Here is a 20,941-nt window from a genome sequence, read left to right as displayed (position 1 = left end):
GGGGTGCGAATAGGTGGTACTCGCTATTCCGGGGAGGGGAGGAGACTGGAAGGGAAAGCAAAGGAGAAATGGTGGGGGGTTGGGAGGGTGGGGGGAGGAAGGTGGTGGGAAGAGGGCAGCAGCTTCAGCCTCAGCGGCAGCCACCCCCGCCCCTGCGGCTGCCCACGCCAGGATCTGCGTCACACGGGCCGTGTGTGGGAGGAAGACGGAGCAGCAGCAAATGTAGCAAGAGCGGAATCTCCCAATGTGACAGCTAGAGAGGGGGGTGAAGGAGGAGGAGGCGGAGGGGAGCGAGAGAGCGGGAGGGAGGGAGGGAGGGAGGGAGCGGGGTGGGGGAGGGGGTAGCGGGGGCGTGGGGGAGGGGGTGGGTTGTGGCTGGCAGGCAGGGAGGGAGGCGCTGCTGCCTCTGCTGCCGCTGCCGCTGCCGTCGCTGCTGCCGCCGGCCCCGCTCCGCTCCTTCGCTTACTTCGCCACCAGCCCAGCGCCAGCGGACTCCTAGAGCCGTCGGGGCGCGCGCAGGGAACCGGAGAGCTTCCACGCCCGGGGCACGGAGAAGAGAGCGTGCGCCCCCCGGCCCGAGGGACGAGGGGAGGAGGAGGAGGAGGAGGAGATGATGGGGGTGCATTAAAGGGGGGGGAGGAGAGAGGCTCCCACCACCTTCCCCCCACCCTCGATGGGAGAGGAGGAGTCTCCGCTGCTGCTGCTGCCGCTGCCCGGAGAGCGCTGGGGGGAAAGCGATTGGCACTAACTTCGGAGTTGGGGCAAGCTCGGGGAAAGAGAAAAGAGACAGCTGCATCCTCTTGCAAAGTATGTATCTAACTCTCCTCTGCAGAGCGTGTGTGTGCAAGCCATGGCTCCCCCCCATCATCCCCCCAGATAACAGATTCTCCCCCCTCCCCCAATTCGCTCTAAGCTACTTGGTTGCAAAAGCGTCTGCAGTCGGAGCCACTTGTTTGGCCGGGAGGGGCGGGAGACTTACTTGATCGGGCGCCGGAGTTGAGTTTGTGGTTTTGGGATTGCTCTGGGAAGAGAGTGGTTTTGGGGATCGGTAGAGAAGGAGAAGAGAAAGTGGACATTTGAGTTAAGATGGTCTCCCCAAACTCTACTCTCCCCCATTTCAAGTTTGCTGTATGGGTTGAGTTGATTTCTGCTGCTGCTGTTGCTGCTGCTGCAGATTGCCGGAAGGAGAGGGCGGAATCCTGCCTGTGTGGGTGATTCCCAGAGAAAATCCAGTGCAAAAAGGGACTAGGGGAGAGGCGGCAAGTACTGAGAGGTCCCCGCATTGTCTCCTTTTGCCCTGCGAGAGCCGGGAATGTGGAGCTCTGAACTCCTTACCCAATTTTTAGCTATGGAGAATCCCGTGTAAATTTGTATGCCTCAGTGTTTGTATCTGCCCCACAGCGCTGCATAGCTTATGATTTGCAGTTCCAAATATATCCTGACAGTGCTTCTTAAAACCCCTAAACTTTTGTACAAGTGCGTTAAAGCCTCATCTTTTTTATTTCCAAAACTTGTTTTGGATTTTTTCCTCTACTGACTCTTTAAGGAAAATTATCGTTTTGATTTAAAGTGCCATTAAAACATTATAAAACTCATCTGCACTTGCTGAAGCCACGAATATACAGGACATGAAATCTAGTGTATCATTTTATGTATCTTTAGAAACATTCGTGCAGTGTGCTGCTGCACTCAGCATGCAAGTCTTAAGATGTGAAGCACATTTGATTTCATTTTAATGAACCAATTTGGAGAAAAGTCACCAACAGTTATTTTTAAACACTAAACAGAGCAAGTTTTGATGGTGATTTTGTTGACTCGGGGACCTTCTTAACACCCTACTAAATATGAGAGTTTTGGAAAAATTTTGGATTGTTGCCAATTTAAATTTCTATTCCCTAAAACTCATTTTGGAATAGCTTGAAACCTTCAACAGACTTGCCCAATTTACATTTTGCAAACTTATGAAGGACAAAGATCGGAGACATTCTCAGGACCTTGAATATTTTCTGAAATATTTGGCAACCCGTCGAGAGATAGTATTAGTTTACTTTGGAATTGAAGAGTGAATTACAAATGGTTTACTATTAGTAAAGGGTTAATTGCTTTGTTGGTTAGAGAAATGTACATATGCAAAATTACCTAATTAGATCTTAAGTCTGCTGACAATTTATAGATTTTTTTTCTTCCTACAATTTATTGATTTTAAAAACTTGCTGATTACCTTACCAGTCAACTTTCCTCTTTATGCCCTTGCATTTTAAATAGATGCATTTGAAGAAAGAGTCTATAGGATTTGCTTCTACTATTTTTGGGTGGAGGCTATTGTCTTCACCAAGACTAAGAGAACTGCCTGTGTTACAATATAAGGGCTACTAGAAGTGGATTTTGTATTCCTGGACATTTCCCTTTCTGTACTTTATGAACAGAATTGTGCTTCATCTCTTAGGAGTATATGTGTATAAGTGTAAAAGCATATTCTTAATTTGTGCCTTTAGGTTCATTACCATATAAATAGATTGCTTCTCCTATGCTTTTACAGTTTGTCAGCTAGGTCAGCATTATTTCTCTTTGTATTTGCTGTTAATACAACATTCTAAAAGGAAATAATTTTAAAGAACTTTTGGAATATTTCCTGTTTAAAATTTTTTTAATCTTTCTACCACCTTTCAGGTAAAGGTAACAGTTATCTTTGTTAAATGTCATCATTCAGTCTTGGTGACCTTTTGTTGTATGTGAATGTATCAAGAACAATAAATTAAATTCAAAACCAATATTTTTGAAGCATTGATTTCTCCAACCCTCTTATTTTGCCTGTCTTCTGCAGAAGGGATTCATATACCAAGAAAGCCTTTGCAGTATTACTACTGAGATAAATGAATATAATGAGCATCCTAAACTAAACACATTTGTTTTTAGTTTTATTTCAAAATTCTGAAAATTATTAGAATAATTGAGCAATCACCTGCTAAATTAGTTTTCAAGTTTCATTTCCTATGAATCAGTAAATAAAAGCTATTACCCTTTAGATAAGCCTTCTATTTTTTTTTTTCCTTTAAGAAAGGAACCCTCACTAGCTGTTATTCTTGAGATGCTATTTAAAGAATACTAGTGGAGCATTTTTTAAAAACTATGCTTTAGCCACGAATACATTGGTTTATTATTAGAGACTTTCTGGGTTTATACTGTGAATGTTTTAGAGGAAGAAGTTATTTATCTGTACTAAGGAAAAGAACAGCTTGAAGAATTTGTTGCATGAACTTTACATATGTAAAAAGAGAATATGGAGAGAGGGAAAAAGAAAGTAGGTCGGATTTTTGTGCCTACTGACCTAGACAATGTCCTAAGGCATCATATGCCTTTTATCTTCCATTATAATGATCGTTAGGACTACTGTATTTATATATTTAAAATGAAGACTTTTAAAAGATGCTTAAATGTAAAGATTTACTATAATACATTCTAGTATTGTGACACACTTTGGATTGGTTATTTTTATGAAAGTTAATTTGCTGAATCTTAGATTTAGGCCTTATGCACATTAAAATATATTTATTGGGGGAAATTTATATATGCATACAGACATGCATATATATGTTACATAATTAATACTCAATTAGCACCCACTCAAGCATAGAAGGAATGCTAGTCTATTTGCTTTGGATTTATTTTTATCTTAACTACTTCTTTCATTCTCTTGAGTAGTAGAGTTGGGAATAGTACAAGTATTGTATTAAATGCAAATTCCCTTCTTGATCTGACATATTCAGTTCCTCCTACCCTTAGTGAAGTACTAGAATTTAATATGACTATAATAATGGAGCAAATAGGAAAGTTGAGAAATTGGTGTGTGTAAAAAAAAAGGGGAGTAGAAAATCTTATTCTTCAGTTCATTTTCACTTAATACTATTCTGTAGTAGTTGAATTTTTTTAGCTAATCAGAAATTCCTAAATTGCTAATTTTTGGTGCATTTTCTTGTCTTTATTTGGACAAAATTTGCATAATGTTTTCACCGAGTGATGTTGATTTTTCCTTTAAGTATTTAATTATACAGGGTTCATAAAGTTAAAATCTAAGTAGTTAGAACATACTATAAAGAGGATGTGTATTTCATAGAGTGGAAAAAGGGTTCTTAAGCTATACAGAGGGAGTTTGAGAAAGAGAGTGTGTGTGTGTGTGTGTGTGTGTATGTGTATGTGTGTGTGTATAAATGCAGACCTATTACTTCGTTGGTATGAGGCATTTCCATTGAGGGGACTTTCTCTACCATTGTAAACTGGCACCTGTTCTGTAGTTCATACTTTCAGAAAATTTCATGTGAGCATTGATGTTGAGAGGTTAAGTGACTTGACCAAGGACAAACAGGCAGTTGTCCATGGTGGGATTATGATTGGGAGACTCGCTCTTCATCCACTATATTATGTTGCCTCTTAGTACGTTATTATGGAAATAATAATTAGCCTATGCAAATTAATTGTGTTAATCTAGTTAAACTAATTGTGTTTTAGTTAACACTTTAGCATCTTATTTTACACATGAATGTTTTTTTAAAGGGGTCTGGAAGAAGTAATTTTAAAATTCAAGCCTTTATTTTATAACCACCAGAACTTGAGAGTTCCTTCCACAAAATGTTACCCTTTATTTCATTAGAGATGCATGTTTCATTTTTTCCTGGAATGTTAAACATTGTACTAACTTGTTTGCTTAATGAACACTAACTAGTGTCAGAACTCCTCCCATTATCAGCTTTTCCTGATAACTGTTTATTTCTTGAATAGTTAAAATAATAATGAACTTTGAAAATTTGAGGACTATTTTTCTATTTCACAGAAAGATTCCTGTAAAATAATAAATACTGGTAGCTTCCACTTTAGGGTGAATATCAAGTTCAATTATAAATTAGTTGATTGAACCTTGGAACATATTTTTCCTGTAGAAACTATGCTATAAAGTGGTGGTTTGGTTGTTTCACTGGTCCACAAAAATTTATCTAATCCGTAATATAATAGAAGAAATAGTATGCAGGGAGACCTGGGAACACAGAATGTAGATTACAGGAATTTAGACCAAATTTCAAAGTAGATAATGCTTATTGCTTTGTTCCTAAATCCCTTCTTGCACCCAAATGGTTTTTTAGTTTTAGTTTTTAGTTTTTCTAGGTGCCCACAGATCTTATGCTTCCTCCTGAAGAAGTAGGATGAAATAAGTGGCTGGCAGAGAAGGAAAATGTTGGTTTTGATCTTGTGTATAAAGAGTTTGAAATGTTGATAAGGTGTCCATATTGAGACTTCTTCACATTCTTCATTCACATCTGCCTTACTCCCTCTTCCCCCTTCCTTTATATGCTCCAGGCTTCAAAATTAATACTTTTCCTGACCTTCTTTGAAAATGCCCATTCCCTTTGTGAAGAAGTCCAGAAAAGCTGGGAGTTAGCAGGAAAACAATTTGATCAAACAAATTCATGCTAGCATGTAAATGAGACCTTGTATAAATAATTAAAAAAAATTTTTTAAATGCTCATTAACCTGAATTTAATCTATAATTGATGGAATTTTGAACAGTGTTTTATGGGAACTTGTTTTTGATTGTCAGCTCCATTGCATTTCTTTCTTAAGGGTCTACTCCTAATATTGTTTTCAACTTTTTATGATTTCTCCCCTTCCCCCAACTTTTAGAAAATTCCATCTATTCAGCAAAACCTCCAATTGTATTATGTTTGTTTTTCCAGTCATTAAAAGGACAGCAACCACAGGGGCTCTGACCACAGGATCTGGTTTGTGTATAGGGGCCATTTTTAAACAGTATTTGTGAATTGAGAATGTCTGTACTAGATGTCAGATCTGTAGTTACGAAATGAAGATACAGAATCACTTACTGCTACTTTAGCTCTCTTTTATAATTTGTATGTTAGGACATTATTACCATCTTAATTTGAGGGTAACATGTTTGTTTTTTTTAAATCAGATTTTAGTTCTATGAAGTTATATTTAGGAGAGCATGATTTGATCTATGGAATGCTATATTATGAGGATTTATGGAATATTCTTTTGGAGAAGAGGATATGTTGAATGTAGAAGGCTGCAAAGGGTACAAATAAGAAAAAAGCTTCATCTACTTTAAGCTAATGATTTATTGAAACTACAAGAAAGGAAAATACCTTTCTAGAATTTTATTGATTTCTAGCCTGGTCCTGGGAGGGAGAGGGGCTCGGGTCATTCAACTTTCTTTCACTCAATAAATATTTTTATCTCCTCCCTTGTTGAATGTACTATGCTAAGGCTTGTGGGGAATACAAATAAAGGTTCATTGGCCTTATGCAGTGTATAAACTAATAGGGAAGATAGGATATGTATACAAATTACCATAATGCCAGGGTATATTAAGTACCAAAAGAAGAGTACAAAGTGAAGTTGGAAGTTAGAGAGAAATCTTCTTGAGGGGGGAGGAGGATAATGGATGTACTTGGTCGACTTTTAAATCACTTATAAATTCCAGCTTATTATTTTAGATAGAAAGCAAAGGTAAACTGGAAGGAACATGTCATATTTAGGGAATGGCAGGCAATTTAGTTTGATTGTAATGTAAGATACCTCTAGTGTAGTAGGAGGTAAGGTAAGTTTGTGATCAGGTCATAGAGGGTTTCAAATTCCATGATACAGAGTTTGCATTTTATGTGGTCGACTACACATATGGGACGGACACTGTTGAAGATATTTTGTTGTTGGTTTAAAGTAGTAGAATAGTATGATCAGACCTTTTCTTTCAGAAGATTCATCTGATGGGATGTGTGGGATAGGTTAGAGGCTAAAAGTATGGGGGAGCTAATTAAAAAGTTTTTGAAAAGTAGTGATTTAAGTAGCATTTCAGGGATAGAATTGACAGAACTTAATGACTGGTTGGCTGTGGGGGAGAATGATGAAATAAAAAATAACCCTCAAGATTTTGAATCTTTGTGACTGGCAGAGAATGGTAGGGCTGTTAAGAGAAAAAGGGAAGACATACCCCTTTGAGAGGTTGGTTGGTGGGGTAGGATGAAATCAGTGGCTGGCCGAGAAGGACGATGTTGGGTTCGATCTTGTGTATAAAGAGTTTGAAATGTTGATAAAGTGTCCAGATTGAGATTACTATCAGACAGGTTGAAATGAGAGACTAGCTCTGGAGAGATATTTAAGTTGAGCCAAGATGAGAGATGAAAGGATGTGAGTAAGTTAGAATGTAAAGGGGAAAAACTATATAGAGAGAAGATAGCTAGAGATAGAAGGTGGTGGAACAAGGAGCCTGAAAGGGAAAAAACAATCAGAAAAAGAGGGGAACAAAATAAGATAATATCATATTTATTACAGAGGTCAAAAGAAAGAGTTTCACCAAGAAATTTCATCCTTAAAGAGAAGGAATTGGAACAACTTTTTAGAGTGGATAGCTTCTTCAGCCCAGTCTCAGGTCACCCCAAGGCTGAAGAACTAGTGGGAAGTTTGGTTGATCCTGACCTATATTTATCATCAAACAGGAATTGGCCCCTGGGAGGTTTTATGGACTAAAATGGACTTTTTCTTCCTCTGGACTTTGGCAAAAATATCTGGTGTTCTCTTCAATTTCGTACTCCAAAGAACCAAAGTATAATTCCTTAGCATTGTAGGAGTCACTCATTAGTGCTTTGTGGAGACAAAGGCAGGATTTTAACCAATCCTTAATGAGAAAAGATTTTAACTCATAATTGAGCCAACAGTATTTTTTCTCTAAGAAAGACTAGATTGGAGAGTAATAAAGAGAAAGTAAGAAAAGATTTTGGTGTATACTTGCCCCAGGAAGGGTCTGGTCTAATTTTTGAATGCACTATATCTTGGTGAATGGTTTCTCTTAAGCTCATAGAATTCATGAAAAGGTTGCACAGCATGCTTGTTCCAGGATACCCTTAAAAAGCAGGTACAAGGTAGTGGTTAACAGTTATTTACAGTAGAAGCATAGGCCTCAGAGATTGTTTAAAGGGCTTTTGATATTTATTTTATTCAGGAGCAAAGCCAAATCTATGCTTTCTCTTGGTCTAATTGCCTCCTCATTAGAGAGTGATTGTACCATAGGCTTCATGAACATGGGAAATATTGTCCCATAGAATTTTCTTTTAAATCAACTACAAATTAATATACAAGTGGCTAGTATATAAGTGATCACAATGGCCTTTGTGAAACTGAAGCATTTCTACAAACTCAAGAGCAGATGGCTGGAGAGGTGGAATAAAAAGATGAGCGGAGCCTTTTCCTTGCAGAAACATGGGTGTTGAGTTATTCTGTTTTCTTTTGTATGAAATCCATTTACTGGTTTATCTTTCAGTTATTATATTTACCTTGAGGTTAAAAGCCTGGTCTTTATATTATATATGAGAATAGTATATTCACTTCCTTTTCCAACTTAGTTTTTCCTGGGTGAATGCTACTTTTTTTTTTTTTTTGTTTTGTTTTGTTTTGCTGAGGCAATTGGGGTTAAGTGACTTGCCCAGAGTTACTCATCTAGGAAGTGTTAAGTTGTCTGAATTGAGAGTTGAACTCAGATCTTCCTGACTTCAGGGCTGGTGCTCTATCCACTACACCAACTAGCTGCCCCAATGCTACTCTTTTTGAGTAGATATTCCTTACATTGGAAGGAAGAAAGGAAGTCTTTTGAATAGCAATAATACAAAAATTTGAAAGCTGTAGAAACTGAGACTTGATCTTTAGTATTTCCTTTCCTTCTTGATTATATTAGTTTTAAGTTTATTCACTATTTTCTCTCTTTCTCAAAATGAAGATTCAGAAGCTGTATTTTGATAATGCAATCTAGCATTATTTTCTAACTTCTGTCTCAGGATCTGCTTGGTAGACATGCTCCAATTTCCCCATATAGTATATTCTGGGTTTGTTTGGTTTTTATAGCATTTTATGTTTTTCTAATTTCATGTTAAGGCAGTTTTCAATATTCTTTTTTTTTTTTTTTTACTTGAAATAATTTTATTAAGCCTTTTTTTTCAGATAGGGAACTAAAATTCAAATGATTGCTCCAACATGACAATAGAAGTTAAGTGAGAGAACCAATATCAGGAATGCATTGGTGTACAAAAGAATCTTTGCTTTTAATGAGACCCACAGTGTTTAAATGTTAAATGTTGAGTTTATCTTTTCTTTTTAAAAAATTTTTAATAATTTTTATTTTCAAAATACATGCAAAGATAGTTTTCAACATTCATCCTGCAAAACCTTGTGTCCCAAATGAACACCTTGTGTTGTCCTTCCCTTCCTTCTGCCCTCCTCCCCTAGAGCACAAGTAATCCACTATAGGCTAAACATGTATAATTCTTTATACATATTTCCACATTTATGCTGCACAAAAAATCAGATCAAAAAGGAAAAAAAATGAGGGAAAAAAAAAAACAACAAAAAAGGTGAAAAAACTATGATAGAATGCACATTCAGTCCCCATAGTCCTCTTTCTGGATGCAGATGCATCCATCACAAGTCTATTGGAATTGGCCTGAATCACCTCATTTCAGCATTCATTTTTTTTGGTAAGATATTGGGTTCCATATTTTTTCTCTTCTTCCCTTCTGTCCTCCCCAAAATAGCAAGCAATATGATATAGGTTACACATGTGCAATCATGTAAAATGTTTCCACAGTAATCTAAGTTTTTAAACCAAATTTCATTTTTAGTAATGTAGCAAAGATGACCATTAAGGGAGAATTTTTTTTCTTTATAGATTTAAGATGATTGTTGTTAATTTCAATATTACTTAATGATGTTCAGCTTTCTGGATTTAAAAGAAATTTTTTTAAAAATCAAGTTAGGCATTTTATTCTCTTATTCTGAAATACATCTACTATGTGTATGTGTGTGTATGTGGGGGAGGACTGTACTTTTTTCCAAGATTAGATTCTGTCAGGTCATTGACAGGTGGCAATAGGACTAAGATTGCTTTATCTGATCATAACACTTTATTGTTCCATTTTTTCCCAATGCCTCATGACCCCTAATCCATTTCCACTCTGCTCTCCATTTCCACTTTGATTTTTAGTCCTTTCATCTCTCACTTCTTTGATAGATCATTACCTTGGCCACTGAATACACTCTTCTCTCTGACCCTATCTTGACACCTTGATGAACCAACTCAAAACTTTCTTGAACATTTGAATCCTTTGCCTCCTTGTCCTATTGCCTATTCCAGCTTTGAATTATATCTGCCACCTTACTTCTTCCGTCCTATTCACTGGCCCCTGAATAGAGCTGGAGAAAGACACATAATTATATGGACTGAGCTCTCTACCACTTTATATTACATCATCTCAATTGGGTCCTCCTTGCAACAAGGTAATCCTCTGTAATTATACCTCTGTAATTATTTCACTACCCCACTCAACACAGCCGCTATTCCAAAACTTTCCATCTCTGCTTGAGCATCTCATACTCCTCTCTCTCTCTCTCTCTACAGAACACCTCATTCATTCACTAAGAGTGCCTTTGACTTCCCGCTCCTTATTTTACAGACATCTTTTGCCTCTGTGTCCTCCTGCATTATTCCTCCTTGCCACGCACCCCGCTACTAGCCAAATAAGTGGCCAAGTAGTTAGAATGCCAGGCCTGGAATTGGGAAGACTGAACTCTGAGTTCAGATCCAGTTTTATAGATGTTTACTAACTGTGAGACCCTGAACAAGGCACTTAACCTCAGTTTGCCTCAGTTTCCTCATTTGTAAAATGAAAACATGAATAGTACCTAGTTTCTAAAGTTGTTGTGAGAAGCAAATGAAATAATATTTGTAAAGGTCCATAGCACAGTGTTTGGCATAATAAGTGCTATGTAAATGTTAGCTATTGTTTTATTATTACATGCACCTGTCATTCTCTTCCATTTTGCCTTCTTTTGCAGGTTGACCTTTTTGCAATCCCTATTGATCTTTTCCTTGTTATCCCCTTCTTTGCTGCTTATAACACCTATGTATCTCTCCATCCTTAAAAAAACAAACAAACAAAAACCCACTCTCGATCCTGTCATCCTGTGTACTAGCCCTTATCTGTATCTCTCTTCTATTGGTGTAAATTCCTTGAGAAGGAAGTTTAATGAGAAGCTTCTGTTTTTACTCCTCTCATTTGTTTCTAAGCCCTGGTTTTCAACCTACCATTTAACAAAAACTGCTCTCTCCAAAATTATCAGCAATCAGCTTCCAACATTCCTATTTAAATGAAACTGCTCTCTCCCAAATTATCAGTGATCTCTTCATTGCCAAATCTAACAGCCTTCATTCCATTTTGACCTCTCTGTACATAGCCTTTGATGCCATTGATGATAAACTTTTCCTGAGTAGTGTCTTCACTTAAGGTTTTTAATTATACATTTAATTCCATGATCTCTTTGTTTGTCAGTTGCTCAGTCTTTTTTGCTCATTCTTCTTCCACATACCCTTTTGCTAACTGTTGGTTTTTCTCTGCCTACAGTGTCTCATTCATTGATCTTGTTAACTTCCATGAATTTAACCATCATCTCTATACAAATGATTCCCACATTTGTATATCATGTCATCATCCTTCTCTTGAGCATCAACAACTGACTTTTAGACATGTTAAATTGGCTGTCTCATAGGCATTTCATATTCAGCATTTTTCAAATAAAACTCATTATCTTTCCCCTCAAACCTTCCTTTTACAGGCATCCATATTACTGTTATGAGCATTACTTTCCTCCCAGTGATCCTGGCTTGCAGCCTTGGTTTCATTCTTCACTATTCCTATAATTCATGTCTTGTTTCCAATATGTTGATAGGTTGTATTATTTCTACCTTCACAGCATCTCCGTTATATGTCTCTTTATAAGTTTATCTTTTTACAAATCCACTATCTTGATGCAAACCCTCATCTCTTATATATAGTCTGTTGATAGGTTGTTTTGTTTCTATCTTCACCTATCTCTTTCTAAATCTCTCCCCTCATAAAACCACTATCTTGGTGCAGCCCTTCATCACCTCATACTTGATCTATTTTTTAAAAATAAATTCTATTTATTTTTAAATTCCATTTGTTTTTAATGGTTGTTCAAATAATATGCAAAGGTAGTTTTCAACATTCATCTTCACAAAACTTTGTGTTCCAGATTTTTCTCCATCTTCTCCCTTCCCAAGGCAGCAAGCAATATGATATAGGCTAAATATATGCAATTCCTGCAAACATATTTCCATATTCATCATGCTGAGCAAAAAAAAAAAAAATCAAATCAAAAAAAAAATGAGAAGGAAAAAAATCCAAGCAAACAAACAACAAGAAACGGTGAAAATACTATGTTTTGTTCCTCATTCAGTTTTCATAGTTCTCTCTGTGAATGCGGATAGCACTTTCCCGTCCCAAGTCTATTGGAATTACCTTGAATTACCTCATTGAAAATAGCTAAGTCTAACTGATTCATTGTTGGTGGAATTGTGAACATATCCAGCCATTCTGGAGAGCAATTTGGAACTATGCTCAAAAAGTTATCAAACTGTGCATACCCTTTGATCCAGCAGTGTTTCTACTGGGCTTATACCCCAAAGAGATACAAAAGAAGGGAAAGGGACCTGTATGTCCCAAAATGTTTGTGGCAGCCCTGTTTGTAGTGGCTAGAAGCTGGAAAATGAAAGGATGTCCATCAATTGGAGAATGGTTGAGTAAATTGTGGTACATGAACATTATGGAATATTATTGTTCTGTAAGGAATGACCAGCAGGATGAATACAGAGAGGCTGGGAGAGACTTACATGAACTGATGCTAAGTGAAACGAGCAGAACCAGGAGATCATTATATACCTCAACAATGATACTGTTTCAGGATGTATTCTGATGGAAGTGGATCTCTTCAATAAAGAGAGCTAATTCAGTTTCAATTGATCAAAGATGGACAGAAGCAGCTACACCCAAAGAAAGAACACTGGGAGATGAATATAAACTGCCTGCATTTTTGTTTTTCTTCCCGGATTATTTATACCTTCTGAATTCAGTTCTCCCTGAGCAACAAGAAAACTTCGGTTCTGCTCATGTATATTGTATCCTGGATACATGTAACTTATTCAATATGTAAAGGATTGCTTGCCATCTGGGGGAGGGGGTGGAGAGAGGGAGGGAAAAAATCGGAACAGAAGTGAATGCAAAGGATAATGCTGTAAAAAAAAAAAAAAAAAAAAATTACCCTGCCATGGGTTCTATCAATTAAAAGTTATTAAAAAAAAAAAAAAAGAAAAAGAAAATAGCTAAGTCTATCATAGTTGATCACATAATCTTGTTATTGTATACGATATTATTTTGGTTCAGCTTCATTTCACTTAGCATCAGTTCATGTAAGTTTTTCCAAGTTTTTTTGAAATCAGTCTGCTCATCATTTCTTATAGAACAATAATATTCCATTTCATTCATATATCATAACTTATTCAGCCATTCCCCAATTGAGGGACATCCATTCAACAATTTCCAGTTCCTCACCACTACAAAAAGGGCTGCCATAAACATTTTTGCACAGGTGGGTTTACTCTTTTATGATCTCTTTAGGATGTATACTCAGTAAAGATACTGCTGAATCAAAGGATTTACAGAATTTTACAGCCCTTTGGGCATAGTTCCAAATTATTCTTCAGAGTGGTTGGATCAGTTCATAACTCTACCAACAATGTATCAGTGGAGTTTTTCCACACCTCCTCCAACACTGATCATTATTTTTTTCTTTCATCTTAGCCAATCTTAGAAGTGTGAATGGATACTTCTGAGTTATCTTATTTTGTATTTCTCTAATCAATAGTGATTGAAAGCATCTTTACATATGGCTAAAAATGTCATTCCTGAACTAAGTTTAATCAGCCTGCTTCAAGTCCCTTCTCACTCCAGTCTGTCCTCCATTCTCTGTTGCCAAAGTGATCTCCTTAATCTCAGGTTTTATAGTCATTCTTCCACTCAATAAATGCCCTCGTTCCCTCCAAAATCAAATATAATATCCTTGACACTTAAAATCCCTCCTAACCAGCCCCTCACCCTCCCCCCCCTTTCTCACATTCTAATTTTATACTGGTATTTTCACCCATGTAGCCATGATGGGGCTCAGTGGATAAAGCCTTGAGTCTGGAGTCAGGGAGGCCTGAGTTCAAACTAGCCTCAGAACAATTTTTAGTTGTGTGACCCTTAGTTATTTACTTAATTTCTATATGTTGCAACTTCTTCATCTGTGAAATGGGAACAATAACAATCCCACTTACTTCCCAGGGTTGTCAATGAGATAATAATTATAAAATGCTTAGCACAGTGTCTGGCACATAGATCCTTCTATATTTGTTTAGGTATACAAAAATGTGTATGAATATGTATCAAAACACATTTTATAGTAAAGCCATATAGATTTCCTTGCCATTTCTTACACACAATGTTCTATCACTGAATTCTATACCATTTTACTGGCTGCCCCTCCATGCCTGAAATGTTCTCCTTCCTCACTCTGACTTCTTTCAAAACTCAACTCAAATTTCACCTTCTGCAGGAGATTTTTCCCACTCTCTGCTACTATTAATTCATTCCTTCTGAAATTATCCTTCATTTGATAATTTTGCCACTGGATCAAATAGTCCACTCTCACTTAAATCTAAATCACTTGCATGTCATGGCATCTCCTCCTGATGGCCCTCTTGGAGAGCTAAGGACAAATAACAATAGCAACTTTTTGTCTACACTGCATTTTCTTTTTTGACTCTGTACCTAGTTGATTTTGTTAGTCTTTCTCCATTAGAATGTCAGTTATCTGAGAAAAGGAGCTATTTTGCTTGTTTTTGTCTTCCCGGAACTTAATACAGTGTTTGGTGCATAGTAATTGTTTTCTGAGTGACTGAGTGATTGACTGTCAGGTACTGTGCTAGGGGATACAAATACAAAATTGCAAAAAAAAAAAAAAAAATCCTTATTCTGAAAGTACTTACAATCTAATAATGAAGTTCAGATTTTTATAGCCCTTTGTAGAAAAGCTGCTCTATGTCAAAGTACCTTTTGTCAATAGGCAAAGTTAACAGTTTTAAAGAAATGTTCCTTTGGGTCTTCCTCAGCCTATCTTGATGCTCTTTCCAGTAGGTAGCATAAAAGGTGCATTTTCACCCAAGTTCATTGTTCTCTCAGTATCAGGGCCGGAGCAAAGACCTCGTGATCAAATTGCTCCATAGTAAGCCATGGGATCTGCATGGTCTCTCTCCCTAAATCTTTGTATAGAAGTCTGGCTAGATAGGAATTTGGCAGATGTACTGTACTCCCAATCTGACAAGAGAAGTCAGGTTTTTGGAAATCAGCTGAGGCAGGGAAGGAAAAGTGTCAGCTTATTTATTGGTGGAAGGGCAGGTCAGATCCAGAATCTAGGAATCCCTAGTTGATCAGTTGACACCAGAAGTAAGCTAATCATGGCAAGAGACAAGGCATCTTCTGTCCTGTTTTATATCATCTGTAATTACTGGTTACTTTGGCCCACCAGTGTTATTTTAGATGACTGCTAGTGAGATGGGTAGGAGATATTAAATATATATATATATATATATATTTATATGTATAAAATATGTAACCTTATACATACATACCCATATATATATATGTATCATATAAACAAATTCTCGAAGAGATTATTCATATTGTCTATATGTCTTTGGGTAAAATTAGAACAAAAATCTCAAAATAATTTTTTTAAAAATAGCTTTTATTTTTCAAAATACATGCAAAGATGTTTTTCAACATTTACTCGTGCAATAACTTTATGTTCCATTTTTTCTCACTCCCTCTTCATTTCCCCTGTCCCCTAGATAGCAAGCAATATAGGTTAAACATATTTCCGCATTTATCATGCTGTTCAAGAAAAATCAGATCAAAAAATGGGGAAAAATGAGAGGAAAAAAAGCAAGCAAACACACAAAAAAGGCGAAAATACTATATTATGATCCACGTTCCATCCCTATAATTCTTTCTCTGAATGTAGATGACTCTCTTCATCACAAGTCTATTGGAATTGGCCAAATCATGTCATTGTTGAAAAGAACCAAGTCTATCGCAGTTGATCATCACATAATTTTGTTCACAGTGTTCTTTTGGTTCTACTCAATTCACTTAACATCAGTTTGTGTAAGTCTCAGAATAAACTAGTTCACTAGTTCTAGTTCATTCTTTTTTACATATTGGAATTTTCTTGTGAATTGTGTACTTGATTTCCAATGATCCTTTCATCAGCCACTCTTCAAACAAGCTTTTATTAAGTTACTGCCTCATGCTAAGCACTGGGTTTAATACTTGAGATACAAAAAAACTCCAAAATACTGTCTACCTTCAAGGAGCTCCTATTCTAATAAGGGTAACCATAGTATTTTGATTAATGTTGGTATTGTCAAAGTCGGTAAATGGTAATTTTGATGTCTAAGGCATATCCTGTCTTCTATTGGCATGCACATTTTCAGAAGCTAGATATTTAATTTTTTTCTCTCCTAAGATTTGTCTTAATAGTCTAAGATTTTGTAGAATTAAAGTTTTTTTATTTCCTAAAATAAAAATTTTCAATAGACCATGGACAGTTTTCAGTAACATACAAGTTTTTTTTTAATGAATTTTTTTTATTAAAAATTTAACACTGAACATCTGTACAGCCAACTAAATTTATTTAGTAATTATTTAACTTAATTGTACTATATAAGTTGTCATAAGAATGTTTTCAGTCACGCTATCTATTAGGAATCTATTCATTTATTCTTGTTCATTTTTTCCTCTTGTACAATTATAGCATATATGCCATTCTTCTGGTTCTGTCTTTTAGTTTATGTTAATTTTTGCTTTGGACTATTTCATACAAATATTTTAAAAAAGCTTCTCTAATTTATAACCTTACAATTTCATTGTAGTATTCTGTTATATTAATGAATTTCCTTGTTAGACATTTAGGTTGTTTCCAATTTTTTGTACACAAGACTGCTATATAAATCTTTGGAAAAAAAAAAGTTTTTTCAAGTTATATTCCCAACAATGGAACTTTTGAATCAAAAAGTTATCATTATTTTTGTAACTTTTACTGAACAATGCCAGATTGCTTTACAGAAAGATTTTGCAAATTTTTTATTTTACTGGCAATGAGTATTTGCTTCTTTACAACTTTGTTATTTAGGTTTCCTTGTTTTTGATTATTTTGCCAGTTTCATGTGTGGAGTGGGACTTCAAAGTAATTTTAGATTCCTTCTCTTTGGTTATTGTTGAAATTATTGATTTTTAAATGAATATTAGTCATTTGTGTTTCCTTTTTTATAATTTTTTTTACTTATATCCGTAGGTCATTATCCATTGAAGCTAGGAATTGCCCATATACTTAAAAAAAAATTTTTTTTTTTTAACATATTTAAAGTAGTAAGTTTTTGTCTCACTTTTGACGTAGAGATGTTTTCACAATATGTGGTTCATTAAACTTTGGTTACCAAATGTCTTTGCTTCAATCATAAACTTTTAGATAACTAACACTTCCTTCTTGTATTTTGCTTTTCCTAACCTCGATTTCTCTTCTCTGACTCCAGGGGATCCCTTTGAGCATGATGAATAGAATTAGAGAAACAATTAAAGTTAACTAGTTAGTAGTCTTTTGTACAGTTTGGGATAAGAAACTTCCTTGTAGTATTTAAGTTCCTAACATTTTGACTACAATATTTCATTGAGCTGTTGAAAAAAATTGTTTTTTCTATTAAATATAGCAGTCACAAATCATAGCATTTTTGAGCAATGAAAATTGCTACAGTTTACCTAAGTAGGATGTAAATTTGAAAGCAGGTATATATATTTTTTTATTTTTGCCTTTATAGCCTTAGTATGTAGAACAGTTCTTGGCACATAGCTGATGCTTAATAAATGTTTGTTGACTTGCCTGTTATTTTACAGGTAAGAGAAAATGAAATGCAAAGATGAGGCTTGTATTTCTCTTCCAACTCGGCCATTTACCAATTCTTATCTAAATTACAGTGTACTATTAAGGGCAGCTAATTTTAATTGAAGTTTGGCATAACCACAAAATTGATCTAGATCCAATGTATGTTCCTACCTTTCAATTAAAACAGTTCATTTGAAAAATTACTGGTGGCCTTTTCTCTGTCCTTTTATTTCTAGTCCTTTCTGTAACTTTTGACCTTGGCCATGTGTTCTTGAGACTCCAATTTTTTTTTCTCTTACAGATCCTGGATGATTGATCTTTGTTATTCTGTCCCTTAATTAGATGCTTTTCTCATATTTCTGGCTTCAGCCCCCTGCTTTGTTCTCTACATACTCTTATGGTTCACCTATCACATCTGTCCACATGGTGTCTGAATGTATCTCCAGTTCTAACATATAACCTGTACTACAGACAGTAATTCCAATTATTTCCCTGACATTTCCATTTTAGGTGTCCCACTGTCTTCTCAAATTGAGGGTGTTTGAAACGGAAATCTGACTGCATTAAATCTAGCATTCATTTGCATATCATTTACATGTGGTTGATTTAACATGATATGACAGAGAATTCCTCTTTTTTCTCCTTCCTCTTCCCTTTCCTTCATAATCTCTGAGCTTCATTCTGTCTTTTAAGATTCCTTCCAGCTTTTATGTTCTATGTAGGGATTTCCTATGTTCTGGGAGTGCCTTTGTTTTAACTTCTGTGATTAGTTTTAGTTGAATTTGTATGTACTGTAAAACTAGCAGAGTATTTTATTTATCTGAAGAGACTTTGAGAGACATGAAGCTGGGGTGGTAGATGTTTAAGAAACAACTCTGGAAAAAATGCAGGACACACTTTAAAGTTAAAGTTAAATTATTAACATTTTCTTCATCATTTTCTTAAGTCTATAGACAATCAACAAAACAATAAATCATGTTCTGATTTGTAGTGTTTGCCAATTTCTTCGATGTAAATGCTTAGATAGAAAATTTGACAGTGAGCTCTTGGTGGTAGCTGAGTCTAGCACACCCCTGAAAGAAGGAGAAAGTGGGAGTTAGGATCTGAAGGGAAAAGAGGTTAAAGGGTACAAACAGAGCTGGAATGGAACTTGGATGTCATCTGGTTATTGTGGTCCATTCTATTCTGGCCTGTTTGCCTTATGTTACAAACTAGGAAACTTAAGATCAAGACAGTGAGTGTCTTCATGACCAGGACCTTTGTACAAATCATTATGTCTCTCAAATGTGTATATTTGTTTATGTATATGTGTGTGTCAGTATACTTGTGTATGTATTTATAGAGAAGTCAGTAACACTAGTTCTCTTGGTCTGATAAGAACTTAAAGGGTTGAGGGAAGGAACAGTATAGGATAGACTAGATCTGTCTGTCCCCTTCTGTCCTTCCTTTTCCTCAGCTCCAGGACTGATCCTGAGATGTCACTGGAGATCAAGTAAAGAAGAAATGGAGCTGCTGCTGAACCAGAAGGCCCAGCAGGCTAGCCTACAGCATGCTTGGGAACCAATTTCAGTGACCACTCTGGTTCATGGATCATGACAAAGCCTTATCCTTCCAGGATGAACTAGCTCAAGACAGAGAGTCCCAAGGAAAAGGCAGGGAAAGGAGAACTGAGCTCACTTTTCTAGTTCTGATACCTAATGGCAGAAAAGCCAGTCTATCTTCTTTCTTTGGGACAGATTCTAGTTTCTATTTTGCTTTCTTAATCTGTAGAAAGAAAAGAATCTGTCCATTCTTTCCCTCAATATCTCTTCCTAGGTCAAAAACTGAAAAATGCATGCTATCATGTCTTCCCATTCTACCTCCTTCAGTATCCCCTGCTTTCCTAGGGATAGTCAGTGGTGTTGGTTTTGGTCAGTCACTGGCGCTTCTTGGAATGTCCTTCTCCCTTCTCAGCTCAGATGCTTTACAAACCTTCCTTGATATCACTCTCATTATTGGTGTTCTTCCCTACCCCAAAGTTGAATGTGCTTTATATAGATCTTATGATTGCTCCTCTTTGTACTAGTAGAAGGCAAGCTCTTCACGGGCAAGGATTGTTTTGTTTTTCTCTTATCCCAAGTAGTTCCTTGCATCTTAAACACTTGTTGGATGGCTCAAGGACAAAATTCCTCTGCTTGGATTTCAAGTTCCCAAGTAATGTGAGCGTTACTACTCAGAACTCTTCTCTTAATATTAATCTTCCATCTGTCCATCTCATATTCTCATTTTCTACCACACAAGCATACTTAGTTTGATGAGCTTGAATAAAGATTTCAGGTCTGTGCTAATACTGTCTATTCATAAGATCTGGCTTTAGTAACTGGGTGACCCTGAGCATTAAATCACTCTCTACTTCATCTGAAAATGGGGATAATAATAGCACCCAACTCACTCTTAGCGTTTGTGTAAGAATTATATGAGATAATAATCATAAAGCACTTAGTACAGTGCCTGGCACATAAGTGCTATGTAAATATTAGTTATTATCTGGAATGAAAGTCACTATTACCTTGAACTTCATTTTCTTTACTTATGAAATAATTAGATTAGTTGAGCCTCTGAGGTCCTTCCTAGCTCCAGATCTTAATGATCATGTTTAATTTGTAGTTCTATGTACAGAGCTATTGAAAAAGAACTAAAAAATAATAGTCATATTTTCTACAGCATTCAATGGAATTCAATGAATTTTGGCATGTGCCTAGATAGATGAATGTCTTAGGAGGAAAAAAAAATGGCTTACTCCATATAAAAATTACCATCTGGACGTATCTGTTATAATATATTTATTAGGAAAAAATAATCTACATCTCTGTTCTGATGAATAGTGTGTATCACTTTATTTTGTACTGAGGGAGGTTTACAGATCCCAGAAGCATTGATTGAGTTATTTTTGAAGGCAGCTTTTTAAAAAACTAAGTTTTAAAATGTTCAGGTTTTCATTTTCTTCCTTCTACTTTTTCCTAACACTCATTCCAATATTTAGAAAGCAAGAAAAATAAAACCCACTACAAAC

The 20,941-nt window shown here is 36.1% G+C and overlaps 1 protein-coding gene across 3 annotated transcripts in view; it reads left to right on the top strand.

Annotated features, from left to right (window-relative positions):
* Nucleotides 1–624: 624 nt before the first annotated feature.
* NAB1 (NGFI-A binding protein 1) overlaps nt 625–20,941 on the top strand; it is a 61,240-nt gene continuing 40,923 nt past the window's right edge. The window contains exon 1 of one of the 3 annotated variants that reach the window (XM_051985997.1): nt 625–807. The gene's annotated coding sequence lies outside the window, so the exon portion shown is untranslated. The remainder of the gene's footprint in view (nt 808–20,941) is intronic. The other 2 variants (XM_051985996.1, XM_051985995.1) reach the window with 2 other exon arrangements.

The sequence above is a fragment of the Antechinus flavipes genome, chromosome 3 (genome assembly GCF_016432865.1).
Source record: "Antechinus flavipes isolate AdamAnt ecotype Samford, QLD, Australia chromosome 3, AdamAnt_v2, whole genome shotgun sequence".
In the NCBI taxonomy this organism is placed as follows: domain Eukaryota; kingdom Metazoa; phylum Chordata; class Mammalia; order Dasyuromorphia; family Dasyuridae; genus Antechinus; species Antechinus flavipes.
The sequence above is the reverse complement of the archived record's forward strand: the minus strand, read 5'-3'. Positions and strand labels throughout refer to the sequence as shown.